Source organism: Pseudophryne corroboree, chromosome 8, assembly GCF_028390025.1.
Source record: "Pseudophryne corroboree isolate aPseCor3 chromosome 8, aPseCor3.hap2, whole genome shotgun sequence".
In the NCBI taxonomy this organism is placed as follows: Eukaryota; Metazoa; Chordata; class Amphibia; order Anura; family Myobatrachidae; genus Pseudophryne; species Pseudophryne corroboree.
The window spans coordinates 16,263,089-16,288,462 of NC_086451.1; positions in this window are offsets into that span (position 1 = coordinate 16,263,089).

The following is a 25,374-nucleotide window of genomic DNA, read 5'->3' on the forward strand; positions in this document are numbered from 1 at the left end:
TGACGAGTGGAAGACAGCCTTCAACACTCGAGATGGCCATTATGAATACCTGGTAATGCCATTTGGGTTAAGTAATGCTCCAGCAGTATTCCAACACTTCGTGAACGAGATCTTTCGTGATGTCCTGTATAAGTACCTTGTTGTTTACTTAGATGATATTCTTATCTTTTCTCAAGACCTTCCATCTCATCGCCTACAAGTCTGTGAAGTTCTCCGACGTCTTCGTGAGAACCGTCTCTACGGGAAATTATCTAAATGTACCTTCGAAGTTCCCTCTATACCCTTCCTGGGGTATATAATTTCCGGATCGGATCTTCAGATGGACCCGGCAAAATTGGAAGCCATTGCCAATTGGTCCATTCCAAACTCCCTCAAATCTATCCAGCGGTTCCTGGGTTTTGCCAACTATTATAGAAAATTTATTCGAGGATTCTCCACTCTCATCGCTCCTATTACCAACCTGACTCGGAAAGGGGCAGATCATTCCAACTGGTCAGAAGAAGCCTTGGCAGCCTTCCGGAAGATCAAGCTAGCCTTTATGTCTGCTCCAGTGCTGTCACAGCCAGATGTCAACAGGCCGTTCGAGTTGGAGGTAGATGCCTCTACAGTTGGGGTTGGAGCTGTTCTCTCCCAGAAGGGATCTGATGGGAAAGTTCACCCTTGTGGATTCTTTTCTCGCAAGTTTCTTCCCGCAGAAGCTAACTACTCCGTGGGAGATCAAGAGTTACTGGCAATCAAACTGGCTCTCGAGGAATGGAGATATCTCCTAGAAGGGGCTAAACATCCGTTTAACATCTTCACGGATCATAAAAACCTGCTATACCTAAAGGCAGCTCAGTGCCTTAACCCTCGCCAGTCCAGGTGGGCTATGTTTTTCTCACGTTTTAATTTTAGGCTTCATTTCCGCCCAGGTTCACAGAATGTGAAAGCCGACGCATTATCCCGGTCCATGGAATCAGAAGAGGGAACATCTGACTCTGTGCCACATTCCATCCTGAGTCCCGTGGTTTTCGCTGCCTCTCAAGTCTCTCCAGCTCCACCTCCGGGTAAGACTTTTGTTTCCCCAGAACTCCGTCCCAAGTTGCTAGCTTGGGCCCACCAATCCAAGTTCACTGGTCATCCTGGTGTCCTGAAGACATTCAAGTTCCTTTCTGCGTCATATTGGTGGCCGAAGATGAAAGTGGACATCCAGGATTTCGTGGCATCCTGTCCGAAATGTGTGCAGCACAAGACTCCTCGTCAGTCTCCAGCAGGTCAGTTACAACCCTTATCAGTCCCTAGTCGTCCTTGGTCTCACCTATCAATGGATTTTATCACTGATCTTCCACCTTCTCAGGGACATAACACTATTTGGGTTGTAGTGGACAGATTTTCCAAGATGGCTCATTTCGTTTCTCTCCAGGGTCTCCCTTCTGCCCCGAAACTTGCCCAGATCTTCCTACAGGAGATCTTCCGTTTACACGGTTTACCCTCCGAAATAATATCTGATCGGGGGGTACAGTTTGTAGCGAGGTTTTGGAGGGCCCTCTGTTCTGCCATGCAGATAAAATTGAAATTCTCGTCTTCATACCATCCTCAGACGAATGGGCAGACAGAGAGAGTCAATCAAGAACTTGAGACTTTCCTACGGCTATATGTGACATCCTCCCAGGATGATTGGTTTAATCTGCTCCCATGGGCCGAGTTTGCCCATAACTTTCGTTACCACACTGCTACAGAAACGACACCATTCTTTGCAGTCTATGGGCAACATCCCCGAGTACCTGAATTCCAAGAACTCCCTCACATGGATGTTCCTGCTGCCACTACTGCTCTGACTCAGTTTTCCTCCATTTGGAAAAGAATTCATGTTTCCCTCAAAAAAGCCTCCAGTCGATACAAGATCTACGCCGACCGCAAGAGACGTGCGGTTCCCCATTTGAAACCGGGGGACAGGGTTTGGTTATCAACCCGCAACCTTCGTCTCAGGGTCCCATCCATGAAGTTTGCACCACGCTTCATTGGTCCTTACCCTATTGAGAGTGTCATCAACCCAGTGGCTTACAAGTTGAAATTACCACCTTCACTTCGTATTTCTAATGCCTTTCACATTTCTCTCCTCAGACCTCTAATCCTAAACCGCTTTCAGAATACTCTTCCAGTAGGTCCCAAGGTTCGAACTCAGCGGGGCGTGGAATTTGAGATCAACAAGATTCTGGACTCTCGTTGCCGGTATGGACGTCTCCAGTACCTGGTCGATTGGTTCGGTTATGGCCCAGAGGAGAGAAGCTGGGTGAATTCATCTGATGTCCATGCTCCTAGGTTGGTCCGTGTCTTCCACAGCACTCATCCCTCCAAACCACGTGGGTGTTCGGTGTCCACCCCTAAAGGAGGGGGTACTGTCAGGAATCGACTTACCAGACTGGCATCCGTCCGCCGCTGCGGACTCCGTCCTGGCTCCCTGCGGTCACCTGTCGCCTATGCCCCTGCCATGGGACATCATCAGGGTCCTGGGAGCGCTCCTGAGCCAGCGGGCGTGTGCGCGCCGCGTCCCCGCTGGGCCGCGGCGTGGGCGCCGCCATGACAGTTTTCAAACAGCTAGTATACTGCGGCCAATCCGGTGCGTGGCCGCACCCACTGTCCTTTCCTCCATCCAATCCCTGCACACCATGGGGTATATAGGAGGCTACAGTTTCACCTCACAGGCATCCTGGACTTTGTGTCATTCTGACAACTCGCATGAAAGGATCGGCTCCTGTTTCTCCTGAGTTCCTGGTTCTCTGCTAAGAACTTATACTCCTGGTGATTCTACATTTCTCCCGTGGAACTTCAAGGCTCAGCAATACCAGCAACCTGCATTGGGCTTCACACTCATCACTACCTTGTGTACTTCAGCCTGCAGTTGAAGACTAAACTCCAGGTGTGTTCATTTCCTCCACCTGTGACACAGCTTGCTGCTGCCAGTGCCTCATCACCTGCACTGTGAGTTGGTCTCCTGCTTATGCTCAGGTTTGCAATATCCATCTACTGCCTTAGTTCTCTGTTTTAAAACCCTGCACTGGTTTCTAAACCAGAATCATTTCATTGACATTCATTCCGTTGTTTTATATTTCCGGATATGATTTCTCAACTCACCTATCACCCATTGCCATAGACTGTTGTTATCATTCCAAGTGTTTGACTTTTCCATCTGCTATTATTATTATTATTTCTGCTGCATTTCTGTTAATACTTATCTGCTGAATAAATACCATTGCGCTCATGCGCAAGAACGTGATTCAACCTCCTCGTCTCTTTCCTCCTACCTCCACTGACCCACTAGCGCCCCCTCCGGGGACACAGACCAAACACAATCTGACACAACGATAGAGACAATGATGTGATGAAAATGTGATTCTACGGTCCGTTTCTTTCACCTGTTTCTCCTTTTCTCCAAGATAAAAAGACCCGCTTGGAAGAGGAATTTGATGACCTTATATACAGACAACAGATGGATTAAAGAAGAAGTTTGACAACCTTGTACACAAACAACAGATGGACTATGCCATAGACCTCCAGTTTCCCTAGAAATTTTAAATTTACGCTAGCCAAACTTTTTTGTAAGTCTATGGACATTGACAAGGCTTTTTGCATACCGTTAATAGCAAAAGCCCAAAGGAGACTTCAGACAAGACTTCAGACAAGACTTCAGACAAGACTTAAACCAACAAATGCATATTAACCTCACATAGAATATCAATGCATTTACCATAAGTGTTCTTTATCTTCATCTCTACAACCTTCAGGTAACAACACACATAGTCGATAGGGTATACAGGCACAGATATCAGCAATCACATATCCCCCCCATTCATGTATCATCAACTAAAAGGTGCTCCCCCATTTTGTTACAACTAAAAGCCGAAAAAAGCTCAGTAAAGTTTGACAGCCCATCCACAGACCCGTACCACGGGATAAGAAGGAATTCAAATGTATACTTCGCAATACCTCGAAGCTTGATTTAAAACACGTACGGCACGATGATACATGACCCCCCCCAAACATGGATTCATACACACATGCTTCTGCTATCTCACTAGGTCATACCCTTCTTACACCTTCTTCTCTCCTCCCCTACCCAACCATGGAAATGTATTTACACATGACATATATTTTTCTCTTTTTGAAATGTTTTAGGAAGTGGCAGTTATTGGTGACTGCCAAAGGGTGGACTGTCAAAGTCAGAAAAATATCATGATGCACACTACCATATTTGCACCTCATGCGTGTCCCCGCTGCGCGTGCCCACGCTCTCCCGTGCGTACGCATACCCGCTGGTGCGTGCACCCGCAGGCGCACGGTATGCGCATTTACGGTAGAGTTTGTGTGCGTCTAGCGGGCGACTCGATCGTTACATATTTTAACCATATAATGTATTTTGTAGATTATGGTCCCTTTGATAGAATCTGAAAGCTTAGTTAATGTAGCATGTTCATAGACAAAGAGATCCCTCTTTGTTTGATACGAAGGGTCAGACAGAGGTTATACAGTGGTGTTTAGTATCCATCGGAAGAGTATTTAATTAGCAATATTCCGGTGTTGGTTTGAAGCGGATTAATCGCTCGTGCGAATAGTTATGGACATAAGCAGTTTATGGACTTTTACTATTATTTGCACTTTATTATCCATGCGGCGGGAAACCTAGTTTCCCACCCACCTGAGCAGTTGGAAATAGTCACAGCCCACCTGTATGAATCAACCTATGACCTTTTGTTATAATGCGAAGACGAATTCCTGTGTCCAATGAACAATGAGATTGTAGGGACCATTGTATTGTATTGTGAGTGGTGTATATATAGACGAGCCGATCTGATCCAACTCCACTCTACTCTCTTCAACGGTTCTCATCACTGATAATCGGGAGCTGGATATTCAGAAAGGCGCATGCGATTGTTCCCCTTGTGCGTAAGTTTCTCCGCAATCATATTGTCTTTATTGTTATTGTGAGCCATATCTCTCTCTCTCTCTCTCTTCTCCCCTTTTCTCTCTCTTTTCCTCTTAAAGTGTTATTGTGCTGTTATTGTATTTCATGTGTAGTTATCTGGTTAGTTAGTCTATGTTATATTGGTAGTGTATGACTTGTATTGTATTATTCTTTAGCAAATAGAACGTTTATATAAGGTGTTAGAACCTAAGATCGGTATCTGTGTATTTCTTATATTTCTAAGTATTCTCTGAGCGTCGGAGACGCTCGTACAGCTTTAAGTTAATAAAGTTACACTGTGTTACATTTACACCCTATCACTACACCAAGGTTTATTGCATAGATACATTGTTTATGGTATAGTTATAAAGGTTTAACATTGTGAGCATCAGCGCCGCTTGTGATCTCCTCGTGGTCCCAAGCGTCCGCTACGCTAGTAGCATATCATTACGTTAGTCGGCAGCCTATAGCGTGCCTGCCTGTGATCTCTTGGCCGTGAGCGAACATGACGCTCGAGCGTCTCGACTACGGCTAAGCGATTGTTACGCAACGTGCGTACCCTTACGGTATTCCATACGCCAATAGCGTACTGTGTTCTTTGACCTCTTAAAGGGTTTTAAGTAAGATAAATATTTAGCTTTATCAGGATCTTAACGTGGTGTTGAGTTTCCTGAAGTCACACTGGTTTGAGCCACTCAAAACCGTGGAGTTAAAATTTCTCACGTGGAAGGTGGTCATGCTATTAGCCTTGGCGTCAGCTAGGCGTGTGTCAGAATTAGCGGCTTTGTCACATAAAAGCCCTATCTGGTTTTCCATATGGACAGGGCAGAATTGCGGACTCGTCCACAATATCTGCCAAAGGTGGTGTCATCCTTTCATATGAACCAACCTATTGTGGTGCCTGTGGCTACTCGTGATTTGGAGGATTCCGAGTTACTAGATGTGGTCAGGACTTTGAAGGTTTATGTAGCCAGAACGGCTAGAGTCAGGAAAACTGAGTCGCTGCTTATCCTGTATGCATCCAACAAGCTGGGTGCTCCTGCTTCAAAGCAAACTATTGCTCGCTGGATCTGTAACACGATTCAGTAGGCTCATTCTGCGGCTGGATTGCCGCTTCCAAAATCAGTAAAAGCCCATTCCACAAGGAAGGTGGGCTCTTCTTGGGCGGCTGCCCGAGGGGTCTTGGCATTACAACTTTGCCGAGCAGCTACTTGGTCAGGTTCGAACACTTTTGCAAAGTTTTACAAGTTTGATTGGCTGAGGAGGACCTTGTGTTTGCTCATTCGGTGCTGCAGAGTCATCCTCACTCTCCCGCCCGTTTGGGAGCTTTGGTATAATCCCCATGGTCCTTACGGAGTCCCCAACATCCACTAGGACGTTAGAGAAAATAAGAATTTACTCACCGGTAATTCTATTTCTCGTAGTCCGTAGTGGATGCTGGGCGCCCATCCCAAGTGCGGATTGTCTGCAATACTTGTATATAGTTATTGCTTAAATAAGGGTTATGTTATGGTTGTATCAGGGTTGATCTGATGCTCCGTTGTTGTTCATACTGTTAACTGGGTATGGTTATCACAAGTTATACGGTGTGAGTGGTGTGACTGGTATGAGTCTTGCCCTGGATTCCAAAATCCTTTCCTTGTAATGTCAGCTCTTCCGGGCACAGTTTCTCTAACTGAGGTCTGGAGGAGGGACATAGAGGGAGGAGCCAGAACACACCAGAATCCAAATTCTTTCTTAAAGTGCCCTGTCTCCTGCGGAGCCCGTCTATTCCCCATGGTCCTTACGGAGTCCCCAGCATCCACTACGGACTACGAGAAATAGATTTACCGGTAAGTAAAATCTTATTTTTATATTGAATGCCGTAGAATACAGGTAGCCAATGGAGGGACACTTTCTGTGGGGTTGGCAAAGTTTTCCACAGGCACTAGACCTTTGGGATCCCCAGAGTGGTAGCCTCTGCAAGGTTTAGGGGTTGGAAATGGAATATTATGGCCGCACTATGGGGGTGATTCAAATCTGATCGTAGATGTGCTAAATTTATCACATCTACGATCAGCTTCCCTGACATGTGGGGGGACGCCCAGCACAGGGCTAGTCCGCCCCGCATGTCACCGCTGCCCCCCCCCCCCCCCCACACACACAAGTACAAAAGCATCGCACAGCGGAGATGTTTTTGTACTGTAGGAGTAGCTCCCGGCCAGTGCAGCTTCTGCACGCTGGCAGGGAGCTACTCGTCGCAGCCTGGGTCGCAGCGGCTGCGTGTGACATCACACAGCCGCCGCGGCCCAACCCCCCAACGGTCCGGGTACACCTGCATTGCACGGACCGTGCCCACTAAACGGCGGCTAAACGCCGCGGGCCCTCCCCCTCCCGCCCAAACAGGCAGAGGTGAACGCAGGGCTAAGACAGCCGTCGTCTGTCTGCCATGCGCCGGCGCACTGCGGCGCATGTGCAGTTCAGGCCTGATCGCTGCTGTGTGAACACGGACAGCACCGATCAGGTCTGAATTAGCCCATGTAATCCGGGATGTTTTGCAAATGGATGAAGTAGAATTGAAGTGTGCGTGTAATAAACTTATCAGCCGCTTTTTTTCTATCTCTTCCCCAATCTCTGCCCCCTCCCCTATCTCTCTGCCTTCTGTCTTCTCTCCCGCTTCTATGCTGCCTCCCTCTAACAGCGTCGCTCCCTACTCTGCCCACCTCCCTTCTCCTCAGCCCCCACTCTCCCTCCACACCCTGACATATACTAAATATCACAGGGGAGGACCACATTCAGCGGTAGTCTCATTTTTGGAGCGGCCATTGGGGGTCACTTCGAGTTGATCACTAGCTGAAAATGTTCGCTGCGCAGCGATGATTTAAAAAACCGGCACTTATGCGCATGCATGGGTGGCGCAGTGCGCACGCGCGATGTACTTTCACAACAGCCGATGTTATTTCACACAATGTCTAGCGAAGCTTTTCAGTCGCAATGGCTGCCGCAGAGTGATTGACATGAAGGGGGCGTTTCTGGGTGTCAACTGACTGTTTTCAGTGAGTATTATGGAAATACACAGGCGTGCCAGGAAAAACGCAGGCGTGCCAGGAAAAACGCAGGCGTTGCTGGGCGAACGCAGGCCGTGTTTGTGACGTCAAAACAGGAACTGAACAGTCTGAAGTGATCGCAAGCGCTGAGTAGGTATTGAGCTACTCTGAAACTGCACAATTTCTTTTTTTTGTAGTCACTCTGCAAACTGATGGGCGTGATGCGAAAAGTCGCCACCCCCGGAGGGCTGCGAGCTGATCGCGCCTGAATGGAGCAACAATTGAATTGGTCCGTTGCGTGCCATCTAGTGGCAGCCGTGCGAATAACAATCAAATTATTTGTGCACCTTTTCCGGTTGCGTCAGGACCTCAGTCAGGCCCAGTATGCTGGTATACAGATGTGTCCTCATACATTATTGCTACAGAGACACCGTGTACTCACTGGCCACGGCGAATATTACGGAGACTGTAGTCTTTTGTAACGATGACAAATAGCAGCAGTCTCTCTCTCACAGTGTGATCGGATTATTACTCACCGGTGGTGACACAATGCTCCCACCTGAGTCAGGCGCCTGAAGTTTTACCTCTGCGCATGCATCTGGGACACACTGCGCATACCTCCCAATGTCTACCGCTGGGAGAGGCAGATTGAAATTGCATGAAGAGCCATACAGTTGTCATGGTCTGTTCTGCGCAGTAACTGGGGAGTGGCTGACAGTCGGGGGCGTGTCTTTGGCCAGTGACGGCCGCTAAGGACGCAGATGCACTGAATCAGGTGACCATGGTCACTTGGACATTCTGCACCTGCCAAAAGTCGCAGCCGCTGCTGCAATTGCGTTTACCTCTGAATTACCCCCATAGTGTAAATGTGACATGTACATACAATACAAATTGCAGATATGCAAGTCGGTCTATTCGCCATTATCTACCGATGGGTCTGCCAACATTGGTGCCATTGTGTTTTACTTCAGTGGCATTAAACCATCAACAGGAAACCATCAATGCTTGAAACCATTGGTGGGTATTGCTGTCATTCATGGGAAGGTGGCGGCCAATCCGGAACGGAGGCTGTGATTATGCAACACTACAGGTAGCGGAGCTAAGCACCGCAGGACATTGATGGCGGAGAACCATCGGCCATTGGTGGCAAACCATTGATACTTGCTAGCAATCGATGGTCAATGGCCATCCCTAGTCTACAGTCAGAGCCCTATGTTGCCTCTGGTTGTTCTCACAACCCTGGGCTCATCAGTCACCGGGGTTCCTGATCTTGGCCAGCCAGTGGAAATGACACAGGTTGCATATGGCCGCGGAACCCTTCTGACTGCATCACTTTCTTCCTGCTCCGCACTCCTTGCTGGTCCCAACAAAGAGACCTCTCTGCCTCAGATATTGCTGCATAGGCTGCTGGGAAATGTAACAAGAGAGTAGAGATGTGCACTTGAAATTTTTCGGGTTTTGTGTTTTGGTTTTGGGTTCGGTTCCGCGGCCGTGTTTTGGGTTCGACCGCGTTTTGGCAAAACCTCACCGAATTTTTTTTGTCGGATTCGGGTGTGTTTTGGATTCGGGTGTTTTTTTCAAAAAACACTAAAAAACAGCTTAAATCATAGAATTTGGGGGTCATTTTGATCCCAAAGTATTATTAACCTCAAAAACCATAATTTCCACTCATTTTCAGTCTATTCTGAATACCTCACACCTCACAATATTATTTTTAGTCCTAAAATTTGCACCGAGGTCGCTGGATGACTAAGCTAAGCGACCCTAGTGGCCGACACAAACACCTGGCCCATCTAGGAGTAGCACTGCAGTGTCACGCAGGATGGCCCTTCCAAAAAACACTCCCCAAACAGCACATGACGCAAAGAAGAAAAAAAGAGGCGCAATGAGGTAGCTGTGTGAGTAAGATAAGCGACCCTAGTGGCCGACACAAACACCTGGCCCATCTAGGAGTGGCACTGCAGTGTCACGCAGGATGGCCCTTCCAAAAAACACTCCCCAAACAGCACATGACGCAAAGAAGAAAAAAAGAGGCGCAATGAGGTAGCTGTGTGAGTAAGATAAGCGACCCTAGTGGCCGACACAAACACCTGGCCCATCTAGGAGTGGCACTGCAGTGGCACGCAGGATGGCCCTTCCAAAAAACACTCCCCAAACAGCACATGACGCAAAGAAAAAAAGAGGCGCAATGAGGTAGCTGTGTGAGTAAGATAAGCGACCCTAGTGGCCGACACAAACACCTGGCCCATCTAGGAGTGGCACTGCAGTGGCACGCAGGATGGCCCTTCCAAAAAACACTCCCCAAACAGCACATGACGCAAAGAAAAAAAGAGGCGCAATGAGGTAGCTGTGTGAGTAAGATAAGCGACCCTAGTGGCCGACACAAACACCTGGCCCATCTAGGAGTGGCACTGCAGTGTCACGCAGGATGGCCCTTCCAAAAAACACTCCCCAAACAGCACATGACGCAAAGAAGAAAAAAAGAGGCGCAATGAGGTAGCTGTGTGAGTAAGATAAGCGACCCTAGTGGCCGACACAAACACCTGGCCCATCTAGGAGTGGCACTGCAGTGTCACGCAGGATGGCCCTTCCAAAAAACACTCCCCAAACAGCACATGATGCAAAGAAGAAAAAAAGAGGCGCAATGAGGTAGCTGTGTGAGTAAGATAAGCGACCCTAGTGGCCGACACAAACACCTGGCCCATCTAGGAGTGGCACTGCAGTGTCACGCAGGATGGCCCTTCCAAAAAACACTCCCCAAACAGCACATGACGCAAATAAAAATGAAAGAAAAAAGAGGTGCAAGATGGAATTGTCCTTGGGCCCTCCCACCCACCCTTATGTTGTATAAACAGGACATGCACACTTTAACCAACCCATCATTTCAGTGACATGGTCTGCCACACGACTGTGACTGAAATGACGGGTTGGTTTGGACCCCCACCGAAAAAGAAGCAATTAATCTCTCCTTGCACAAACTGGCTCTACAGAGGCAAGATGTCCACCTCATCATCATCCTCCGATATATCACCGTGTACATCCCGCTCCTCACAGATTATCAATTCGTCCCCACTGGAATCCACCATCTCAGCTCCCTGTGTACTACTTTGTGGAGGCAATTGCTGCTGGTCAATGTCTCCACGGAGGAATTGATTATAATTCATTTTAATGAACATCATCTTCTCCACATTTTCTGGAAGTAACCTCGTACGCCGATTGCTGACAAGGTGAGCGGCGGCACTAAACACTCTTTCGGAGTACACACTTGTGGGAGGGCAACTTAGGTAGAATAAAGCCAGTTTGTGCAAGGGCCTCCAAATTGCCTCTTTTTCCTGCCAGTATAAGTACGGACTGTCTGACGTGCCTACTTGGATGCGGTCACTCATATAATCCTCCACCATTCTTTCAATGGGGAGAGAATCATATGCAGTGACAGTAGACGACATGTCCGTAATCGTTGTCAGGTCCTTCAGTCCGGACCAGATGTCAGCATCAGCAGTCGCTCCAGACTGCCCTGCATCACCGCCAGCGGGTGGGCTCGGAATTCTGAGCCTTTTCCTCGCACCCCCAGTTGCGGGAGAATGTGAAGGAGGAGATGTTGACAGGTCGCGTTCCGCTTGACTTGACAATTTTGTCACCAGCAGGTCTTTGAACCCCAGCAGACTTTTGTCTGCCGGAAAGAGAGATCCAAGGTAGGTTTTAAATCTAGGATCGAGCACGGTGGCCAAAATGTAGTGCTCTGATTTCAACAGATTGACCACCCGTGAATCCTTGTTAAGCGAATTAAGGGCTCCATCCAGAAGTCCCACATGCCTAGCGGAATCGCTCCCTTTTAGCTCCTCCTTCAATGCCTCCAGCTTCTTCTGCAAAAGCCTGATGAGGGGAATGACCTGACTCAGGCTGGCAGTGTGTGAACTGACTTCACGTGTGGCAAGTTCAAAAGGTTGCAGAACCTTGCACAACGTTGAAATCATTCTCCACTGCGCTTGAGACAGGTACATTCCACCTCCTATATCGTGCTCAATTGTATAGGCTTGAATGGCCTTTTGCTGCTCCTCCAACCTCTGAAGCATATATAGGGTTGAATTCCACCTCGTTACCACTTCTTGCTTCAGATGATGGCAGGGCAGGTTCAGGCGTTTTTGGTGGTGCTCCAGTCTTCTGTACGTGGTGCCTGTCCTCCGAAAGTGTCCCGCAATTCTTCTGGCCACCGACAGCATCTCTTGCACGCCCCTGTCGTTTTTAAAAAAATTCTGCACCACCAAATTCAAGGTATGTGCAAAACATGGGACGTGCTGGAATTTGCCCATATTTAATGCACACACAATATTGCTGGCGTTGTCCGATGCCACAAATCCACAGGAGAGTCCAATTGGGGTAAGCCATTCCGCGATGATCTTCCTCAGTTGCCGTAAGAGGTTTTCAGCTGTGTGCGTATTCTGGAAACCGGTGATACAAAGCGTAGCCTGCCTAGGAAAGAGTTGGCGTTTGCGAGATGCTGCTACTGGTGCCGCCGCTGCTGTTCTTGCGGCGGGAGTCCATACATCTACCCAGTGGGCTGTCACAGTCATATAGTCCTGACCCTGCCCTGCTCCACTTGTCCACATGTCCGTGGTTAAGTGGACATTGGGTACAACTGCATTTTTTAGGACACTGGTGAGTCTTTTTCTGACGTCCGTGTACATTCTCGGTATCGCCTGCCTAGAGAAGTGGAACCTAGATGGTATTTGGTAACGGGGGCACACTACCTCAAGAAATTGTCTAGTTCCCTGTGAACTAACGGCGGATACCGGACGCACGTCTAACACCAACATAGTTGTCAAGGCCTCAGTTATCCGCTTTGCAACAGGATGACTGCTGTGATATTTCATCTTCCTCGCAAAGGACTGTTGGACAGTCAATTGCTTGGTGGAAGTAGTAAAAGTGGGCTTACGACTTCCCCTCTGGGATGACCATCGACTCCCAGCAGCAACAACAGCAGCGCCAGCAGCAGTAGGCGTTACACGCAAGGATGCATCGGAGGAATCCCAGGCAGGAGAGGACTCGTCAGAATTGCCAGTGACATGGCCTGCAGGACTATTGGCATTCCTGGGGAAGGAAGAAATTGACACTGAGGGAGTTGGTGGGGTGGTTTGCGTGAGCTTGGTTACAAGAGGAAGGGATTTACTGGTCAGTGGACTGCTTCCGCTGTCGCCCAAAGTTTTTGAACTTGTCACTGACTTATTATGAATGCGCTGCAGGTGACGTATAAGGGAGGATGTTCCGAGGTGGTTAACGTCCTTACCCCTACTTATTACAGCTTGACAAAGGCAACACACAGCTTGACAAATGTTGTCCGCATTTCTGTTGAAATACTTCCACACCGAAGAGCTGATTTTTTTGGTATTTTCACCAGGCATGTCAACGGCCCTATTCCTCCCACGGACAACAGGTGTCTCCCCGGGTGCCTGACTTAAACAAACCACCTCACCATCAGAATCCTCCTGGTCAATTTCCTCCCCATCGCCAGCAACACCCATATCCTCCTCATCCTGGTGTACTTCAACACTGACATCTTCAATCTGACTATCGGGAACTGGACTGCGGGTGCTCCTTCCAGCACTTGCAGGGGGCGTGCAAATGGTGGAAGGCGCATGCTCTTCACGTCCAGTGTTGGGAAGGTCAGGCATCGCAAACGACACAATTGGACTCTCCTTGTGGATTTGGGATTTCGAAGAACGCACAGTTCTTTGCGGTGCTTTTGCCAGCTTGAGTCTTTTCATTTTTCTAGCGAGAGGCTGAGTGCTTCCATCCTCATGTGAAGCTGAACCACTAGCCATGAACATAGGCCAGGGCCTCAGCCGTTCCTTGCCACTCCGTGTGGTAAATGGCATATTGGCAAGTTTACGCTTCTCCTCCGACAATTTTATTTTAGATTTTGGAGTCCTTTTTTTACTGATATTTGGTGTTTTGGATTTTACATGCTCTGTACTATGACATTGGGCATCGGCCTTGGCAGACGACGTTGCTGGCATTTCATCGTCTCGGCCATGACTAGTGGCAGCAGCTTCAGCACGAGGTGGAAGTGGATCTTGATCTTTCCCTAATTTTGGAACCTCAACATTTTTGTTCTCCATATTTTAATAGGCACAACTAAAAGGCACCTCAGGTAAACAATGGAGATGGATGGATACTAGTATACTTATGGATGGACCAGCGACTGCCGACACAGAGGTAGCTACAGCCGTGGACTACCGTACTGTGTCTGCTGCTAATATAGACTGGATGATAATGAGATGAAATTAATATATATATATATATATATAATATCACTAGTACTGCAGCCGGACAGGTATATATATTTATTATGTAATGACTGATGACGGACCTGCTGGACACTGTCAGCTCAGCAGCACCGCAGACTGCTACAGTAAGCTACTATAGTAGTATGTATCAAGAAGAAAGAAAAAAAAAAACACGGGTAGGTGGTATACAATTATGGATGGACCAGCGACTGCCGACACAGAGGTAGCTACAGCCGTGGACTACCGTACTGTGTCTGCTGCTAATATAGACTGGATGATAATGAGATGAAATTAATATATATATATATATATATAATATCACTAGTACTGCAGCCGGACAGGTATATATATTTATTATGTAATGACTGATGACGGACCTGCTGGACACTGTCAGCTCAGCAGCACCGCAGACTGCTACAGTAAGCTACTATAGTAGTATGTATAAAGAAGAAGAAAGAAAAAAGAAAAAACGGGTAGGTGGTATACAATATTATATATATATTATATACAATTATATATATATATATATATATATATATATATATATATTAAACTGGTGGTGATTATTAAACTGGTGGTCAGGTCACTGGTCACACTATCAGCAACTTGCAAGTAGTACTCCTAAGCAGACAATCACAATATATATTATACTGGTGGTCAGTGTGGTCACAATGGCAGTGTGGCACTCTGGCAGCAAAAGTGTGCACTGTACGTTATATGTACTCCTGAGTCCTGCTCTCAGACTCTAACTGCTCCCCACTGTCAGTGTCTCCCCCACAAGTCAGATATACATTATACAGTCACACTATCTATCTATCACTTCAGCAAGTAGTAGTACTCCTCCTAATGCTCCCCAAAATTACTACTGTGTCTCTCTCTACTCTAGTCTCACTCTCTTCTCTATAAACGGAGAGGACGCCAGCCACGTCCTCTCCCTATGAATCTCAATGCACGTGTGAAAATGGCGGCGACGCGCGGCTCCTTATATAGAATCCGAGTCTCGCGATAGAATCCGAGCCTCGCGAGAATCCGACAGCAGGATGATGACGTTCGGGGCGCGCTCGGGTTAACCGAGCAAGGCGGGAAGATCCGAGTCGCTCGGACCCGTGTAAAAAAACATGAAGTTCGGGCGGGTTCGGATTCCGAGGAACCGAACCCGCTCATCTCTACAAGAGAGTTCCCGACTTCTCTTTCTGTCTCAGATCTTGCTGCATAGCCTGCTGGGAAATACCTCACTAGGACTGCCCAAGGTGCAAATGCCAGCTCCCGCTAACACAACAGTGCAGTGGGGGTTGCATAGTATAATACACAGTAGATAGTTACTGGATGGAAAACTCAGCAAAGTTTGGTACACAGTCATCTCACTGGAATGGCTATTTCAGTAAGTGGTTCCACATCTCCAGCTCTTATAGAGTTAACTGGTAACTTATCTCCACTTATCTTCCATTTAGTTCTTTCATTTCTGTGTCTTTTCCCTCAGGGGCCTCCGGTTTATCAGTCGCATCCTCTGTTTCCTGTTATCTAATTCCGGAGATCGCCCAATTATTGCCTCTCATCTGAATCCTCAGCCAGGTTCCCGATGTGGTTTGATCTCGGAGCTGAGCATTGTGGGAACAGATAGGGATTACTTCTGGCAAAATCAATTACTCACATTTCACGAAGCTAAAAAACAGAATTGTCATTACTGAGACTGGACATCTTCATATATTTACTAGGAAGGCAGAATGTCCTTTCTGGATCTCTAACTGGGTCCTGCTGACGACGGATGCCAGTCTGAGAGGTTGGGGTGCGGTGTTGGAACAACACTCCCTTCAGTGTCGGTGGACCGAGGAGGGGTCTCTCCTCCCGATAAACATTCTGGAACTACGGGCAGTGTTCAATGCACTAAACCTGGCCCAGCATTTGATACAGAACAGACCTGTTCAAGTACAATCGGACAACGCCACCACGGTGGCATACATCAATCATCAAGGCGGCACTCGAAGCCACATGGCAATGAGGGAAGTATCACGGATTCTTCAGTGGGCAGAACGCCATCTGCCGGCCATATCCGCAGTGTTAATTCCAGGGGTCCTAAACTGGGAAGCGGACTTTCTCAGTCGTCGGGACACAGTCGTCGTACACACCGGAGAGTGGAGCCTCCATCCAGAGGTGTTTCAACTTCTTGTGGACACGTGGGGCCTTCCAGATGTGGACCTGATGGCGTTTCGACACAATCACAAGGTTCCGGTCTTCGGAACAAGGACAAGGGATCCTCAGTCAGCGTTCGTGGACACTCTGGCTATTCCTTGGAACTTTCGGCTGCCGTATGTGTTCCCTCCGGTGTCACTCCTGCCCAGAGTAATACGGAAGTTCAAGCAAGAAGGATGAAACGCTGATCGCTCCAGCGTGGCCCAGACGGCACTGGTCCTCCGATCTACAGGGCCTCTCGCTAGATTGTCCCCTTCTACTTCCACAACGACCAGACCTCCTCGTTCAGGGCCCTTGTGTTTACCAGGACTTGGCACATCTGGCTTTGACTGCGTGGCTCTTGAAGCTTCCGTCTTGAGGGCCAAGGGTTTTTCTGAGGCAGTCGTTCATACTATGTTGAAAGCCCGTAAGCCGTCTTCTGCTCGGATTTACCATAGGGTCTGGAATGCTTACTTTACTTGGTGCGCGTCTCACAATCATGACGTTTTCATGTTTAGTACGGCCAAACTGTTGGCCTTCCTACAACAGGGCTGGATTTAGGCCTTCATCTGGCCTTCCTCAAGGTTCACATTTCTGCCTTGTCGGTTTGGTTTCAGAGAAAGATTGCTGCCCTTCCTGATGTTCATACCTTCACTCAGGGCGTGTTGCGGATTCAAAGAACCAAAAAATGAGTGTTTTGCGCTAAAATACTAAATGGTGCATATATGAATGAAAACTCCTGTATAATATATAGCCATCTGATTTATTTATGCAATTATATATATATATATATATATATAAAAAGATTGGGAAACGTTCTGTTTTTACTATATAGAATTCATGTGTACAAGTCATCAAATACTTTTCCTAATTGCTATAACAATGGAAAACACCTGATATATATTACCACATGTAGTATGAATACTCTTGCACACTCTAGATAGTATCCAATCTTAAGTATTCATCTTTCATAAAAAAGTGCGATTTAACTTTAAAATGTTATCCATATAGATATTGTAGAAACCACTGTGTTTAAAGATGCTGTCCCAAATTGTGCTTACCACTCATATGCTGTATGCACATAGCTTATTTTTCCATTTTATATATATGTTTCTTAAAATGGTATGAAAACTTTTGCACACTCGTATGGTTTTAAGGTGCAGTCTCTTGTATATACAAGCAGTGGCACTAAGTATGGTGTCCCACGTTATGTGCAAACGATCCTGAGAGCACTTGTCCCGTAATGTGATTGCTGCTTATGTGCCGTGTATGGCAGCTTACCACTGCAGCCCAACTGGCTGTTTTGCGGGATCTTGCGCTGCGCTCAGCGTTGTGTGGTGCTGTCTCTCACCCTTCTACGTCTGCTCAACAGAGCACGGGAAGCTGGAGCCGCTTGTATACGGACGGCTATGCAGATCTGACTCTCCCCGTCAGCTGGTTGGCCGCGTCCTCGTTGCAGAAGACCCAGCCGGCGGTTTCTGATTTAAGGAGTCACGTTTGGCCGTCCTTGGTTCCCAGCCTATGGACCAGATCACCATCAGTTGTAGGAATTTGCAGAATGATCAGCAAATTCTCCCTCTAACTAGTTTCGCACCTGGGTGCTTCCTCAAAGAGTCGTTTGCGGATTCAGCCTCCTTATGTGCTACCTGTGGCCCCTTGGGATTTGTCTGTGGTTCTGGAGGCCTTGCAAGAGTCTCCGTTTGAACCTATTGCGTCTGCAGACCTTAAGTGGCTTTCCCTTTAAGCTTTTGTTTTTGCTAGCTATCGCTTCAGCTAGAAGGGTCTCGGACTTAGGTGCCTTATCCTGTAAGTCCCCCTATCTGATTTTTCACTGTGACCGGGCGGTTCTTAGAACGCATCCGGATTATTTGCCTAAGGTGGTGTCTTCCTTCCACCTTAATCAGGCGATTGTGGTTCCGGCCTCTACTTCTCCTGAGGTGTCATCTAAAGAGCGGTCTTTGGATGTGGTACGAGCTCTCCGTATTTATGTGAAGAGAACTTCTTCCATTCGAAAATCTGATTCTCTTGTTGTACTGTTTGGTTTTCACAAATGTGGCTGGCCTGCTAACAAGCAGACCTTGGCCAGATGGATTAGAATGGTGATTGCACATGCTTATGTACAGGCTGGTTTGCCAGCTCCTGCTACCATCAAAGCCCATTCTACTTGGTCTGTTGGACCTTCTTGGGCGGCCCGCCTTGGTGCGACCCTTGAACAATTGTGCAAGGTGGCTACATGGTCCTCAGTGAACACGTTCATAAGGTTCTATGCCTTTGATACTTCCGCCTCCCAGGATGCTTCCTTTGGACGCCGGGTTCTTGTGCCCACTACAGTACGTCCCCTCCCATAAGGAACTGCTTTAGGACATCCCCAATGTTAATCCTTGTGGAGCCCAGTGTACCACGCAGCAGAAAATTAGATTTATGGTAAGAACTTACCGTTGTTAAATCTTTCTGCGAGGTACACTGGGCTCCACAAGGAGCCCACCCTGACGCACTTGGCTTCTATGGGTTGGTAAGGTATTAGCCGCTGACACTTTCTCCTGTTGTGAGAATGTGGTGTATGTGGCTACTAACGATTGTCTTCTCTGGTCCCTGCTATTGCTGGGACCAGAGAAGACAAAACTGAGCCCCTGTGCATGGAGGCGGGGTGATATAGGAGGCGGCGCTCTGCATCTTGGGAAGAAGGTCAAAGCTTTGAGCCTGTTGGTGCCTCGAATCAAGATCCTACTCTACACCCCGATGTTAATCCTTGTGGAGCCCCATGTACCTCGCAGAAAGATTTAACAACGGTAAATTCTTACTATAAATCTCGTTTTTAAAACATATATATATAGATATATATATATATCAACAAAAAAAAGTTATAACCAAATTGCGCTATAAATGAACCGCCTTAGACACAATAATCCTTGGGGAGAATCGGCCGCTAATCTCCAAAACAAGTCCTCCTGCCAGCCGAGAACCGGTGGTTAAAAAATGTAAATGGTTGTATGGAGAACGCTCAAATAAAAGTTATGATATTAATGGGACTTGCTGTCCACCCCAGCCGGGGAGAAGCTCCTATTGACAATCAAAATCAAAATAACAAACTATGTGATCAGTTTGTTATTTTGGTTTTGATTGTCAATTGGAGTATATCATTTTGATTTTTTATTTCTGTCAAAGACACCCCTGACGAAGTCTGTTTAGACGAAACGCATTGGGTGATTGTCTTAGACATAGTGGGTAGACAGGCTGTCATATCTCCCACGAATGACAAGACTAATGTAAGAGTCATACAATACTTTTTACACCAAGATTTTTAATAAATTTTCTGGAAATTACGTACTAACAAGTGATGTTGCTGTCTGGGTTATTCTGGTGAGAGGGTTTGTTTCAGAAACAACTATCTTTTCAGGGCTAATTCCAAATTGAAGGACTATCCTAGAAAAACTGCAAAGAGACATTAACTTTTATTTGAGCGCTCTCCATACAACCATCTACAATGTGTATATATATATATATATATATATATATATATACACACACACACACACACACACACACACACACACACACACACACACACACACACACACACACACACCGGTGTATGTAAATTTCTCCATCTCTTCTCACAAATGTCTCTCAAATGTATATGGTACATTAGTATATCGTGCACCTACTGTATATTATCACTCTTTATTTTATTTTCTGCTGCTTTTACTACTATAGTTTTCACCTGCCATTGATTGCAATAAATACGCCCGTAGGTGGAGATAGACATGCTCTTGGGCGGAGCTAGAGACGTACCTCAACGGCGCAAGTGAGAGGCGTGTGTGTGTAAGTGAGAGGCAGGTGTGTGTGTAAGTGAGAGGCAGGTGTGTGTGTGTAAGTGAGAGGCGTGTGTGTGTGTAAGTGAGAAGCATATGTGTGTGTGAGAGGCATATGTGTGTGTAAGTGAGAGGCGTGGGTGTGTGTAAGTGAGATTCGTGTGTGTGTGTAAGTGAGAGGCAGGTGTGTGTGTGTGAGAGGCAGGTGTGTGTGTAAGTGAGAGGCAGGTGTGTGTAAGTGAGAGGTGTAGGTGTGTGTAAGTGAGAGGCGTATGTGTGTGTAAGTGAGAGGCGTGGGTGTGTGTAAGTGAGAGGCGTGGGTGTGTGTAAGTGAGAGGCAGGTGTGTGTTTAAGTGAGAGGCAGGTGTGTGTGTGTAAGTGAGAGGCGTGTGTGTGTAAGTGAGAGGCAGGTGTGTGTGTGTAAGTGAGAGGCGTAGGTGTGTGTAAGTGAGAGGCGTGTGTGTGTGTAAGGAAGAGGCGTGTGTGTGTGTGTAAGTGAGAGGCGTGTGTGTGTGTAAGTGAGAGGTAGGTGTGTGTGTGTGTGTAAGTGAGAGGTGTGTGTGTAAGTGAGAGGCGCGAGTGTTTTTTTATATATATATCGGCACACCGCTGCGCCAAAGCATCTCCATCGAGACCTGCTGGCGGGTGAGGGAGCACAGTAGGTGTACTATAATGGTATGCTGGTGTCTGTTTTATTGTAATGACTGACTTGGTGTGCGTCCACTTTGTATGTGTATCTATATTACTATTGGGAAAGGTACCTGAGCACGCTGCTACAGTTCACCCTGAGTGCTGGATAGTTACATATGGTATGTGTGTGTATATGTAGGGGGGCACCAACATTTATCATGCCTCCGGGCAACTGGGACGAACTTACGCCACTGGGACCCACAAACACTGGTGTGCAAAGCTTGTGTGTTGCTGCATGCTCACTATGGGCATATGGGTGTATTGGGGCCTGGACACCTCAGCACTCTTAGTATCTGTGCACACCTGGGTGGCAACAAGGCATTTACTGGGCATATGGGGGGACGGGGGGAGGGGGGCACTCAGGAGCTCTCAGACGCAGGACAGTGCACACCTTTGGGGCACTTGTTTGGGGTTACTGCACCAGGTGGAGTCTATTGGTACCTGTTTGTATGAGGGGGTAAAACTGAATTAGTCGGGTCACTCTGGTCAGGAAAGTCGTATTTATCACAAAGCTGCAATCTATGGGGTATATGCAATTAGCGGCGAATCGCGGCAATTTTTCGCCCGTTTTTTTATTCGACACAATTCAACCGTCAAATTCCGGCAAGTGGGTGCCGAAAATTACCATATTCAATATAAAACGGATTCGACAGTCCCGCTGTCGAAAAACGGCCGATTTGACGGATTTTGATCCGATTTTTTAAAAACGGGAAAAAACCCGAAAAAAAATTGCGAGGGTTCCCCCTCCAAAGCATAACCAGCCTCGGGCTCTACGAGCTGGTCCTGATTCTAAATATCCGGGGGGGAAAATGACAGGGGATCCCCCGTATTTTTAAAACCAGCACCGGGCTCTGCGCCTGGTGCTGGTGCAAAAAATACGAGGGACAAAAAGAGTAGGGGTCCCCCATATTTTTTACACCAGCATCGGGCTCCACTAGCTGGACAGATAATGCCACAGCCAGGGGTCACTTTTATACAGCGCCCTGCGGCCGTGGCATTAAATATCCAACTAGTCACCCCTGGCCGGGGTACCCTGGGGGAGTGGGGACCCCTTCAATCAAGGCCCCCCCCCCCCAGCCACCCAAGGGCCAGGGGTGAAGCCCGAGGCTGTCCCCCCCATCCAAGGGCTGCGGATGGGGGGCTGATAGCCTTGAGAAATTTGAAAGAATATTGTTTTTTCCAGTAGTACTACAGGTCCCAGCAAGCCTCCCCCGCAAGCTGGTACTTGAAGAACCACAAGTACCAGCATGCGGGAGAAAAATGGGCCCGCTGGTACCTGTAGTTCTACTGGGGAAAAAATACCCAAATAAAAACAGGAGACACACACCGTGAGAGTAAAACTTTATTACACACATGCCGACACATACATACTTACCTATGTTCACACGCCGACCTCTGTCCACTTGTCCAAGTAGAATCCACGGTGTACCTGTGAATAAAATTATACTCACCTCAATCCAGTGTCCAGGTTATAATCCTCGTACTTGGCAAAACAACAAAACGAACACCCGGACCAAACGGTCCGTGTGTGTCCAGGTCCTCACACACCCACAGTATCCTGTGGTATCTATATTTACATCTGCAAAATGTTTTCTGTGGGGTAAGAAGGCTCATTCATGTTTTCTCATGCAGCTGTACCTCTGAAATGCTGTAATGTGACAGTTAGGAGCTGATTGGCTGGTACTTTATCTCTCTCTCCACTTTATCACTCTTCAAGGCTTACTACATCCTCCCCTAAGAGACCTATAACTGTACTGTAGATTGCGCTAGTTGTTTCGCCATCAGTTTGTTAATTGATCTGAGTTGTGCGAGTGAATAGATACGGGTGTATTATTTCCTCTTCACGGGTTTGCTCCGTTAATCCTGACGTTATCCTGATCTTGGTGGGGTCACTTCCCTCCCAAAAAGAGGGGAAAATCCATTAAAAAAATTAAATTAAATTTTGCCATAACTTTATTACCAGTGCAGCTCGGTGATACTTTGGTAACAGCACGGGGCCAAGCGATGAGTTCTGTTCAGCGCAATCAAAGAACAAAAATATTTGTTTTCTTAAGCCCCAGTATATGCACCATTCTGACGTCACGGCGGTGTACGTATGTCCGCCATAATTGGTTAATATTCCCATGATGCACAGGGCAAAGTATAAACTAATCCCTCTCCTGATCACCACTGTATAGGCTCTTACTCCTGTGATACAGATACCTTTGTAATAAAACACTTGGGTCAATTCAATTCTCAGACATTTGAGTAGCGCCGGGAATTAGCTCCCGGTGCTATTCAATATAGTGCCAAGTGACACTCAATTGTCAGGAATTCTTCTCTCACCCCCGGGGGATGCGAGAGGAAATCCGATAAAAGTGCCGGCGCGAGGCTGATTCTGTCGGGAATCAGCATCAAGGCGGGGAGTTGAGTCAGAGAATGCCCGTTCTCCCAACAAATCTACCTGTAAAGTCCGGGAGAACGGGCATTTACCGACTTAACTTGAGCTGAATTGAATAGCAACGGGAGCTAATTCCCGGCACTATTCAACTGTTGGAGAATTGAATCAACCCCATTGTGGCATTTCTGATTCCTAACTGGCGCTACGGCACCTGCGTCATGGAAGCGGCAAATCTCTGTTGCTGGCAAATGCTAAAACAATCCTACAGGGGGCGCTCTGTGTGGCTTCTCCCCATTAGACAGGCCCCTCTCTCTCCAGACACGGTAATTAGGGTTGATGAGAGATGGTTGGGAAAGCCGCGTTACCCCATAGTGGGATACACGTTGAAGCCATGGGATTGCATTTAAATTTCTTGTGCAGGGATTTCCATGCATAGTAAATATCATGAAAAAGCGGGTTGAGAAGAATGTGGGACGGAATCGAGGAGGGTTTAGATAATAAAAGTGCTCCCGGGGAAAAAGGTGCAAAGAGGACCTCATCTAGTGTTGAATCAGTAAAGAGTTCCCGGTCATACAGCCAATCAGCAGAACAACCAAATAAGGAAGCCACGGAGAAGGACGTATAATCTGGGACACCTATTCCACCCGCAGATTTAGGGACCATCAATTTATCTAAAGCTATGAAAGCTTTCTTTCCTCTCCATAAGAATTTTGACATCATTTTATGTAGATATTTAGGGGTATATTCAATTGAAGTCGAAAGCTGACGTCTGTCGTGATTCGACCTATTCAATATATCCCAAAAATTTTCGACTTGTCGAAAAGCACGTGGATCGGCGGAATAGCTATCGATCCACATGTGTCACAACTGAGGGCCTGAGCTGACGGGAGGCAGCCTCAGTTGTAGGGGCTGAGGTGTAAAGGAACCTGGGAGGTTGAATCAGACCCCTAGACATGTAAGTTACATGTAGAAGAATTGCCCGAAGGCGTGACCACGACAACCAAAGTAAAAGTCAATGATGTTTATTATGACATACTCCGTAACACAGCAGCAGTAAAAGAAAACATAAAATCAGCAGAGGATAAATACAGTTCCTGGGTACTATAGGGTGGCAAGGGCCACAGGGCTCTGGTAGTATGAGATAGTTCTTATAATCTTCTAGTTGGAAAGTCCTTACCAGGCCCGACTGTAGTAATGGAAATAGCCCAGGATCGTACCAGCTGGTGTTCCAGGAAAAGCTGGGCTGCTGTGGATAAAACGGCTGCTGTGGATACTGGCTGGAACCAGACTGATGTTGGCACTAGGGATGTGCACTTGAAATTTTTCGGGTTTTGTGTTTTGGTTTTGGGTTCGGTTCCGCGGCCGTGTTTTGGGTTCGAACGCGTTTTGGCAAAACCTCACCGAATTTTTTTTGTCGGATTCGGGTGTGTTTTGGATTCGGGTGTTTTTTTCAAAAAACCCTAAAAAACAGCTTAAATCATAGAATTTGGGGGTCATTTTGATCCCAAAGTATTATTAACCTCAAAAACCATAATTTCCACTCATTTTCAGTCTATTCTGAACACCTCACACCTCACAATATTATTTTTAGTCCTAAAATTTGCACCGAGGTCGCTGGATGACTAAGCTAAGCGACCCAAGTGGCCGACACAAACACCTGGCCCATCTAGGAGTGGCACTGCAGTGTCACGCAGGATGGCCCTTCCAAAAAACACTCCCCAAACAGCACATGACGCAAAGAAAAAAAGAGGCGCAATGAGGTAGCTGTGTGACTAAGTTCAACGACCCAAGTGGCCGACACAAACACCTGGCCCATCTAGGAGTGGCACTGCAGTGTCACGCAGGATGGCCCTTCCAAAAAACACTCCCCAAACAGCACATGACGCAAAGAAAAAAAGAGGCGCAATGAGGTAGCTGTGTGACTAAGCTCAACGACCCAAGTGGCCGACACAAACACCTGGCCCATCTAGGAGTGGCACTGCAGTGTCACGCAGGATGGCCCTTCCAAAAAACACTCCCCAAACAGCACATGACGCAAAGAAAAAAAGAGGCGCAATGAGGTAGCTGTGTG